General features: G+C 38.9%; 1 pseudogene; it reads right to left on the bottom strand.

Annotated features, from left to right (window-relative positions):
- Positions 1–11,261: 11,261 nt before the first annotated feature.
- On the bottom strand, positions 11,262–11,399 carry LOC145286756 (U2 spliceosomal RNA; annotated as a pseudogene).
- Positions 11,400–11,661: the final 262 nt, after the last annotated feature.

Below are 11,661 nucleotides of genomic sequence, written 5' to 3'. Positions count from 1 at the left end.
ATCCATATGACTTGGGCGCATCAGCTTGAATCGAAACCGAAACCAAAACTTATGATGAAAAAATATGTATCTATATATAACTTGATTTCCTTCAGCTATAATCGAAATCGAAACAAAAACTTATGAAGAATTCTTGGTAAAATTGTTTATAAAATATAGTTGACTTAGGTGCCATCAGCTATAATCGAAACATAAACCCAAACTTATTAAAAATTCTTGGTAAAATTATTTATTACAAGAAATGGAAGGTCATAACAATTAAACTGCGGTCACTCGGAAAATAAGACGCAAGCATGAATAATAATATACACAAAATAATATACACGTTATTGTATTAATATATAGATATTTAGGCGATTTCGTTCGCTCCTGGTATGCATAAAGACCATTAGAGAAAAAAAAAACGATACTAAGATCTCAGTCAACGTTTCTCTCCAAACGTCCAAATGTAGGCATCAGTTTAGTTGTCACAGAAGTCGGACTTCTGCAAAGAGCTAATGAAGAACGTGCCGCGGGATTGTCTGAATTGCGTGAAGTCTTTATATTCTGTGGTATCTATTCATCAAAGTGTAGTATTGCCGAATCTAACCCCGAAACAAGATTCAACGCTTGCATGTGAAGTCGGGGAAGGTACGGCGCAAGAAGCATTATTGTTATTTTCAATCTATTGATTTGTGATTCCGCGCAGGACTCATATTGACTCCTCCTAGTCCTGGATTTTCACTAGAATACTGTTACTCGGATAACTCTGACCACAGAGTCACCACCCCTACCACAGTAAAGAATGGTTTGATTTTATATATTGCCCGTCTGTGGAAAACTTATTCCACTGGTTTGCTTTCTAACTGACTACAATATGGTTGTCTTCAAATCCAAGGTAAGCAAGTTCTTGCTAAGCAGCCACCTTAAATTATCAAATCATACGAAATTCCTACTATCTATCTATTACTACGCTATCTATCTATTACTATGCTGTTTTCGCGATGAATAGCTTACACTCATTAACTCTTATCCTCGAGTTGCCTTCGGGTCTTGATAAGTGGTGACTCCCTTATAATACAAAAAAGTAAAGTTGGGCATGATCACCCCGATGCACTTTAAACCTAAAAATGAACATATAAGAGATGATGATGATGATGATGATGATGATGATGATGATGATGACAACGACGCTGTCTATGATGATGATGACCAAGACGATTACAATGATGATGATTATAATGAGGATGATCACCATCATCATCATTAATGGTTTTCTTTTATTCTGTCATTGTTATGACCCTTGTTTCAGGTCTAATAGCCAACGAGTATTTTATTTATTACAGTTTTCTAAGTATTTTATTTACGTTTTACTCGCTGTTTTAGGCCAATGAAAATCCTTGTCGTGTTTTGCATATTTGTGAAGGTGCTTCTGTCAAAATTGTTTTATTTTTCATCGCTATTTTTGGTGCTGCTTTCGTTTGCGTAACTAACACACACAAAAATATGAAATATGTTTGCCAACATAAACAAACAAACAAACAATAAAACAAACAAAAAAAGGCCACAAGAGAAACCCTCTTTGTGTGTGTGTGTGTGTGTGTGTGTGTGTGTGTGTGTGTGTGTGTGTGTGTGTGTGTGTGGGTGTGTGTGTGTGTGTGTTTGCGTTCGTTTTCCCGGTACCCCCGAAACCCTGGGAAAGCAAAAATAAACGTGGTGCGAGGGCCGCGTCGAAAGAACGAGTTCCCATGAAGTGCCGCTATTAACTAGAAGGGGTGGGAGTGGGTCGGGTGACTACATGGCACCCGGGGTGAAAGGAGATGTACCAGAAACGGTGAGTGGGTTAAGGGTAAGGGCGATGTATAGAGACACACATACGCACATACACGTACCCACATAGGGTGCAAAAGGTTGAAGAGTGTTGGGGTGACAACGGGGTAGATGTGGGCTAAACGTGGAGCAGGGTGTAAGGTGAGTGGCGGGTGTGGTAAAATTGTATTCATAGTCAAATCAACCATGAAATAACTCGGCCGAGCTTCTATTTGCTGTCATTTTTTTATCAGCTTCCCTTTCGATGCATCGGCTATTTGGTCGAATGCTTGTTTTTTATTTACTTTTTATTTATTTGTTATTTTTTTCTGTAACAAAAAACATAATAAAGGAAAATTGAATTGCACCCACGTATTAAGCACTGGCTTTAGTGAGAAATACCCAACCAATTTTCAAATCCCTCACAACAAACACTACACATCACTCTCTTTTCTATTTTCATCCCAAACAAGACAGTGCAACTTTGATGTAGGGGGTTACTATCTGGAACATAATTTTCAGGCATACTATGTAGGGAGTTGAGCAGGAATATGTTTGTTTACATTACACGTGAACTTCTGCATGTCAGTACAATACTGGAAGCAGGAGCTCGCAAGGGAATTCTGAAGTCTGGTAATTCTAGGGAAGAAACTATTAGAGTAGAAGGCTTTATTACATCTAGGAACTTCTATTGTGTATGGGGTGGGATTTTGCTGCTTCTCCGGTTTATCGAGGGTATTTACGTCGAGTAGGGATACGAGCTCGTAGTTCGTCGGAGCACCTAACATCAAAATACTTGTAAAACAGTAAGAGGGATGGAACATTGGTTGATGAGACAGCGGTTGAATCCTAGCTGATAGTGTGGGACCTATTATGTGGGCGACTCTCTTTTGGGCCCGGTCTAAGAGGGAGAGACTAGTAGCAGATACACCAGCCCAAATGTGGCAACAATACTCCATACATGGGCGAATGGGGGCTTTGTACTCTCAGGCGTAAGTAACTTTCTAGCACGGTAGAGCGAGAGCACCTCCTTGCAGCAGCCTTCGCAATGCTCTTAATGTATCTGTTCCAACTCATGTTCCTTACTTTCAAGTAATGTATCGTAAGCCATGCTTATCAGTTGTTCAGCAGGTTTCTTGTAGTTATTAATGGAAAGAAGCTTAGTCTTGACAGCATTGAATGTGACCATCAATTTTTGTCCCCATTCTGCTACAGACTAGATGTCTTCCTCCAGGGTTTCCGACATTGCCTTGGATACATGTTCATTCGTTTTCTTCCCACGTCTGTTACAGAGCGCTGTGTGGTCAGCAAATATATCCATCTCAGAGACATGCGTATATAAAATCAACCGAAAATTACGAGAACGAAGTTTTCTTTTCCAGAAACACATTACAGCAGAAATGCCTATCTGCAGACTATAACACGATCATTTTCTAATTCAGTTTTAACAAGTATCTGTTATAGCGTCCTGTGAATTAATTATATTTCCTAATCGTTTAATAGTATTGCTCCAACATCCAATTTAATATCTCACTAACACTCGTCCTCGAGTAACTTTTAACCTTGGTGCGTGATTAACCATTGATATATATATATATATATATATATATATATATATATATATATTGTATTTTGTGTACATAACTTACTGTACACAAAATACAAAATATAAATATGCTCTTATTTTCGGATTTTCCTTTTAATTGAGCACTCTGCTGGATTTCTTTTCCCAAAAAGAAACTAATCATATATATATATATATATATATATATATATATATATATATATATATATATATTCATTTTACTTCAGTCGACAGTTCCTGAAATAAAGTGGCCCCCATTCCTAGGACTAACACTTAATCTCTATATGAAATACAAAAATATTCGAATATTCAATTCAAGTTCTACTTTTCCTCTTAAACACTGGATTAGTAAAGAAGTTGAGAACATTTTTTCCCTTCCTCAGTTGACCATTCCATATATTATTGTATATCTTTATTGTGGTCTCTTGATCTTACAGGATTCCAGGACAAGAATCCATCTAGTCTGGTGGAGTATCTAGTTTTATGCTCTTACTTTAGGTAACATCACTTGGAGGTGTACCATTACTCGTAAAAGCCGGCGTGAATAAGCAATACAAAGGAGATATTATTTGAGCCGCCAATACTGTGAAATATTTAATCAGGGTTTATTTGTAGCAGAAGTACCTCATCTTAGGTTCTCCTGACAACCCCCTGTACAGAGAGACCTTAGATACTCGAGGATAGTGTCTAGTAGACATTCAAGTTCTCTCTCTCTCCTTCCCTCTCTCTCTCTCTTTCTCTCTCTCTCTCTCTCTTTGTATATATATATGTGCGTGTGTGTAATTTCATGTGTTTACATAAAAAAGTTATTTTTTACAAATGAATTACCATTTATCAAGCCCAGTGGCCACTCGAGGATGACGGTTAATGAGTGTACAACGGCCCAAGGGGACATGTCGTAGTAATCGTTAGTAGTGGAAATTTGGTAAATTAGATTACTTTAGAGGATGGCTTATCAAGAATTTGTTCACGTTGAACTTGAAAACGACCGTATTATAGTCAGTTGAAAAGCAGGAAAACAGAACAGAGTTCCATAGGCGTACAGTTCTAAGAAAGAAGCTTTGTTTATGGAATTCCCATTAAATAAAGCGTGGGGAAATTATTGATAGTGGTTTCAGCTAGACGAGTGTTTTCGTGAAAGTCAGGACAGGGGGATTGGAGCTCAGACATGAAAAATCGATAAATCAGAGGCAGACTCGCAACATCTCTTCTGTAGGAAAGAGGTTGCAGGGAAGAAAAAAGGACACCCTCTAATTAGGTTACGAAATCCATTTTGAACTCAGTCAATATAAGTTCCTTGTAGCAGTTCCTGCTAGAAGCAGCTTATCAGATGTGGCAACAGTACTCCATCCTTGGACGTACTTGACTCTTATACAGATAGAGAATTGCATCAGCAGTGAGATATATACTGGAGCAACAGAACGATCCCACCATTTTTCAGCACTCTTGGTAACGGATTTGATATACGTGTTCCATCTCAGATCAGGAGTAAAGGTCAGACCTAGAAGCTTGTCAAAATATTGAGCCTCCTCAAAACGAGAGCAATTCATTTTGATTGATGCCAGACATGGATCAGTGCGTTGATGATGGAAATGTAGAAGCTTGGTTTTAGATGCATTAAAAGTAACTAGCCACTGCTTTCCATGTTGCACACGTGATAAAGATCAGTAGAGAGAGAAAGTCAGAAAGAACTTGGTCGTTTACGGCCTTAGAAGTGTTGCCATAGATGGTAGTGTCGTCAGCATAAATGTCTACAAATGATCTTAGGATATGATTTTGGAGATCATTTATGTAGATCAGGAAGAGTTGGGCCCAGGAGAGACCGCTGAGGGACTCCAGCATTAATACTGTGAGCTTTTGATTTCTGCACATCAACCACTACTCTTATGAATCTATCAGAGAGAAATTATTTAATAATTGAAAAGACATTTCCAGCTGGAGATTTTATGCCATTCCCAATCAAAAGCCTGTAATATGTCAATGGCAATTGCCCTAGAAAGGAAGGCTCTGTCGAGAGATCCACTAATCCTATAAGATACAACTGTTAGCACATCTACTGTAGATCTAGCAGAACGGAAACCATATAGAATGTCATTGAGGAGGTTATATTTTCCGAGATGGTTCTCTATTCTTCTCTATTTAGCACAGATTCCAGCAACTTACTCATGGCGCACAGGAGACTGATTGGTCTGTATTGAGAGGGAGATGACCGATTACCTGAATTTTTACATAGTGGAAATACTGATGAGGTTTTCCAGTTTGTTGGGAATTTTTCTTTAAGACTATACAGCATTTCTCTTTAAGACTACACATAAACAGCTTTGTAAGTATAGGAGCTAGTTCTGGTTGAAGTTTTTGAGCACTATAATAGGAATGCCGTCGGGGCAGTTCTTTGACTGGAATCTCGGTTTTCGATTAGCTTGGCATCATCATGCACAGATATTTTTTATGTCGCATAGCGTGTTTTCCGACACAAGAGGAAATACGGGGGTGAGTTGCCTGCCCCGATAGCATAGGTAGAATTAGCTGCAAAGTTTTTGGCAAAGAAGTTTAGCTTTGTGCGATGCTGATGAGATTACCTAAGGTCCATTGATAATGGTTGGGATAGATCACACGCTTTTATTCATTCTTTTTTACGTGGAGGTCACCACTTATCAAGGCCCGGAAGCCACTCGGGAGTAAGAGTTATTGCGAGTACAGTAATCAATAAGATAGTATCGTAGTAATCGTTATTGGAGATTTGATAAAGTGTCTTACTTAAGGGGGCGATTCATCAGGAATTTGTTTGTGTTGTACTTGAAGACATCCAAGTTGTAATCAGGTGGAAAACAGGCAAATGGAAGAGAGTTCTAAGAAAGAAGTTTTGTTCATGGAATCTACGCTTGGATTTAGGCACCGACAAAGAGTGGGGAAAATTACTGGCAGTGGTTTCAGATAGACGGGTGTTTTTCGTGAGAGATCGGCGAGGGGGGCGAGATATTGGAGCTCGGACGAGCACTTGCCATGGAAATAACGATAAACAAAGACAGGCTCGCAACGTCTCTTCTGTGGGAGAGGGGTTGCAGGGAAGAGAAAAAGGCATCCCCCACTAAGCCACGAAGTCTATTTTGTACTCTGTCAAGGCAGGATAGGCTGTTTTTAGCAGCTCCAGCACAGATGTGGGAGAAGTACTCCATCCTTGAACGTACTTGGCTTTTATACAGATATAGAATTGCAGGGCCCTATTTCGTATTTGCCAAAATTGGTCGTAATCAAGCAGCTATTCAGCTACTTTGAACTTGACGGGCTGAGCATACACTTCTCTCGCGTTCTTTATTACTATTTTACAGTGGTTGCTGGCAGTCATGGGGACGGCTTTTGTACATCTGTTACGTTGAGAAGCAATGGAAATAGTGATTTCTGTGTGTAATGGTAGCAGCACATTCTGGAGAGAATCACGGATGGCTGTTAGGGTTTTGCTAGAATTTTTGGAGGGTATGAAGCGATTTATACTTACAATTAGACAGGATGTCAGGTTTTATACTATAAAGGACACATTCTTTTTAAACATGGAACGTAGAGATGGACTTGATACAAATGTACGAAAGCTATCCTAGTCAGCCATAGTATATTGATATACTGTACAATCGAGAGGTATGTCTGAGGACTTATTACATTTTGTTTTATTTTAATGGAGACAACCAAGTGGTCGAAAGATCTCAGTAAAGACAGAACGGAAGATGATCATAGCTCAGGGCAAGTTATGATAAAAAGTCTACGATACTTGCATACTGGTCATCAGTGTCGGGCACACGGGTGGGTTCGTGAACAATCTGAATTAGGTCATAAGCAACAAAGAAATCGTGAAAGAACCTCTCCTCATCATATGTCTTCTTTGAGTGGGCTAACTATTCCACATTGTGAACATTGAAGCTTCCACAGATGTGAATGTTATCCGAAGGATGGACAGACAGGATGTGGTCAATTTTCTCAGACATGCTCTTAAACATAGTGCTCCATTGTTACGAGGGCGATAGAGAGGGAAATATTAACGTAGTGTTGTGAACAAGTGCAATCTGAAAGCACATATAAAGGAAATTTAGGGTCTTCTCTGGAGATATTCCTACCAGATGGAAAGCCATCTCTTATGTAGGCACATATTCCCTGCCCATGTCGGTCTTGGGGGTCAGATTTGGATGTTAAATTAGAATGTCCTTTAACTCATCTAAGAAAATAGTCGGTCCCATTATGGAATATATTTTATTATCGATTTGAAGTATTCAACAGTGATTAATATGTGAACAGAGCTAGGCAGCAAATTATGAAAATGTATTTTCATAATTTACTATATGTATTGTATTTGTGTGTATAGATAGATGTGTCTGTATCTATATCTCCTATTTAATGTCTATTTGGTGTCATGATTATAGTGATACCAGTAATGGTAGGCGCACTAGAGATAGTTAAAACACTGGAAAAGGGTCAGGAGAAATCATAATCAAAAACTTATTCCATAAAATAAATACGGCACTGATAAAAAAAATCGAAATATAAAGAAAAATCCTCCAGTGCGGAAATCAGCCAACACAACCAGGTGTTATTAACAAAAGCAGTTGAGTGTAAATCGAATAGGACTTTGTAAGTAAGTACATGAATATACTAAGACAAAACCAACGGAACTGTAACGGTTCCTGTATATATATATATATATATATATATATATATATATATATATATATATATATATATATATATATATATATATATATATTGTTTTGTTTTGATTTTAGCGATATGTTTTGAATGAATTCAATTATTTACGAAAGTGCATTTTTACATAAATGCGAGTTGGGAACAACTTTCCCTTTTAACCAATTTGGTACCCCCACATGGGGAGCGGTATATATATTATTTTTAAAATGTAATTATCCACTGACACGTATTTCGTCGTCTACGACTCATCAGAGTGGCTGTATCTAGCGAGATTCGAACAAACAAAATTCTTGAATATGACGCCGCTTTCCTGCCTCATTAAAAACATGCAGTCATCATCATATCCTATGAATCCGAAGATTCTATTTTTTGTATTGAGTTCCATGATATTTTTCTAGTCAGAATTCTTTCTCGAAAGACATCGGTGATTACGGGCACGTAAAGCTTGCAACATTTTACGTGTAAATGATTTTGTAGAACGAACTGGATTTGAACCTAGAACAGCCCGGTTCTCAGTCCGTGTCGTTAAACCACTGTAACCTCTCAAAAACACGCAATGACCATGGAAAATATTTGTGAATGTTCTTAAAGTATAGAAAGGAAAAGCACAGTCGAGACGCCGCAAGAAAAAAACTGAACTACTGATGTTGTTTATTGTCACTCACATTTCAGTTGTTAACAGCAAAACTTCTATGGTAAACGGATATTGCTATAACACAACATGATTTGTAACAATGGTCAAAAATAGTGGAAATCTGCAAAGTACTATCAGGGAAGCCAGGAACCCGGGAGGGATTTCCAAATCTATCAGTTTGCGGAAATAAGCTATTAGAGTATAAAGTTTTCCGACATGTCTACAATTTAAGGGTGGGATTTTGCTTTTTATCGGGTTAGTCAAAAGTATGCACGTCATAGAGGCACAAGCGTAATGGTTTCATCAGAGTACATTTGATTAACTCTCCACAGTCCCCTCTTAGACACGATTCATTGGTAACTATGGAGAGTTGAGCAGAGAGATGTATGTTCACATTACATTGAAACGTCTGCAGGTTACAACAATCAGGGAAGCAAGAAACAGGAAGGGAATTCCAAGGTGCCCCTCAGATGGGAAGTTCTTTCTTTGTACTAAAGAGTAATCACTACCTACCGATACCAATAGTAGAGCGATCATAAGGGTTAATGACATTAACTGTTGGATTTTTTTTTTTTTTTTTACATTTTCACCCCAAACAAGGCACATTGCCACTTTAGTGAAGGGGGCTACTATCAGGGGTAACAACTACTGGGGTACTATGTAGGGATTTGGGCAGCAAGATGTCAGTACAGTTGGGGAAGCAGGGACCTGGAATGGAATTCCAGAGTCTAGCGGTTCTGGGGAATAAACTACTGGAGTAGAAAGATCTTTTACATCTAGGGATCTCTAGACTGTGGGGCTGTGATTTAGCTGCCTGTTGGGTTTGTCGAGGGTGTTCACGTCGTGGGGGCACAAGTGTCTGCAGTTCGTCAGAGCATTCACCATTAAAATACTTGTAGAACAGGCAGAGGGATGCAACGTTTCGTCGTTGGGACAGAGACTGAAGCTTAGATGCCAATTCAGGGTCTATCAGATTGGCGACTCTCTTTTGAACCTTGTCAAGGACCGAGAGACTAGTAGCAGATGCACCAGCCCAAATATGACAGCAATACTCCATACATGGGCGAATGGTGGCCTTATAGAGGTGCAGAATACTTTCGGGTGTTTGTTGTTTTCTAGCACGGTAGAGAGAGCCCACCTTCCTTGAAGCGGCCCTGGCAATGCCTTCAATGTAATTGTTCCAACTCATGTTTCCTGTGAACGTTAGGCTAAGGAGTTTAAAAGATGTACTCTCAGATAAAGAACCGTTGGCCATTGCTATAGGTGGTAGAGAAGGTTTCTTGTAATTATTGAATGAAACTAGTTTAGTCTTGGCGGCATTGAACGTGACCATCCATTTTTGTCCCCATTCCACTACAGATTGGAAGTCATCCTTTAAGTATGTGTTCATTTGTTTTCCTGTCGTGCCTGCTATAAAGTGTGGTGTCATCAGCATATATACCCATCTCAGAGGCAATATGAAGAATGCGGCAAGAGAATTGAAAACGATAAATGGAATGGTAGAATATGATTGCTCCAAATGACAACTCAACAGATGTTTGTTGAAATTAGACTGAAAGATGAGCATGCTGTAGTCTACGAGGAAGCAGACCCGTGGTATTCTGTATCGAAGATAGTAAGTTCTTGGAAAAAAAACTATTTTCATGGAAATTCTGTTTTATTTTAGATACACAATTAAGGAACAAATTTGCTGTGAATATTTCGTTGCTATCTTAAGGGACAACACCGATATATTTACAAAAGTCTATTTACAGACGTACAGAATAGTATTTACAGAAAGTCTACGTCTGATACAGTTACTATGACTGCCATTAATGACGGTATCTGCTTCATTCTCATCACAGAAAGATGTAACACAAGGCCGAACGGTGGGGATGAATCAAGCCAGCGCTCCTAAAGAAGGGGCGACCTGGCTTCCTAAAATAGCCTCGGCATTTTCCATTCGGGGTGCATCAGGCAATATTCCATAAGCTTACCCTATCCTAAAGAGGAGAGGCAAGGCGTGAGACGGTTGATTTCTTAGAATTATCCAGATCTAATACCTCAGCCCGATAGATGAAAGGACACCTACATCGACCAGTTTCTGACAAACTAATTGTCAAGATCGGATCCTTAACTAGTATGTTGTTGGGAGAGTCCAACTATTTATAGTCGTTGGGAGAGTCCAACTATTCCTGAAATATGGTGGATAAACAACACCATACCATTTTTAAAGAGTGAATCAGTCGAGAAACCAACAATAGAATCCAGAAGAACCAGCAACGTCTCTTTTCTTATAACAAGGCCGATAGCCATTAGTCGCGTGCTCTCGTGTAATGAATGACTGCGTGAATGTAGGATTGACATGAAATTCTTAAAGAGAAACTAAAATGACCGGAAAATGGGCTGAAATGACTTAAATAAATAAAAAGTAAATGACTTAGAATGGCTTTAATGAACTTAAGGATTAATTGAATGACCTTAAGAATGACTTGAATGCTTAAAAAATAAGTGGAATCCTTCAAAAACAACTTGAATGATCTGGAGAATGACTTGAATGGCTTTGAGACTGACTGGTTGTAAAGTGGGTGATCATTTTACATTAAATTAATACAGAAAAGTGATCGCGCACTTTATATCACAAAGTTACAAACATAAGTACAGCATGTAGTAAGAACAGATACTACACTTTGATCTTGGACAAAAGGCCAAGAAAAGGGTATTTATTTGCTCCCCCACCGAGCAAATTAGGCACAAGGCCGATTTTTAATGTGAGTAGTGAAGAGGAAATAGGGACCAGCTCCCCGGGGAGTAGGGGAGCTGGATAGTGACAATTGGTATGAAGAGTTGTCCCTACATTGACCAAGGTCTTATATGTGGGGTTGCCCCCTAGATATGGTATTTGCTTGAAGTATCTGCCGGACAGATACTACACTTTGATCCCAGCCCGAAGGCCAAGAAAAGGATATTTATTTGCTCCCCC

Source organism: Euprymna scolopes, chromosome 10 (assembly GCF_053919585.1).
Source record: "Euprymna scolopes isolate OS-2025 chromosome 10, ASM5391958v1, whole genome shotgun sequence".
In the NCBI taxonomy this organism is placed as follows: domain Eukaryota; kingdom Metazoa; phylum Mollusca; class Cephalopoda; order Sepiida; family Sepiolidae; genus Euprymna; species Euprymna scolopes.
This window is presented reverse-complemented; position numbering and strand designations above follow the sequence as displayed.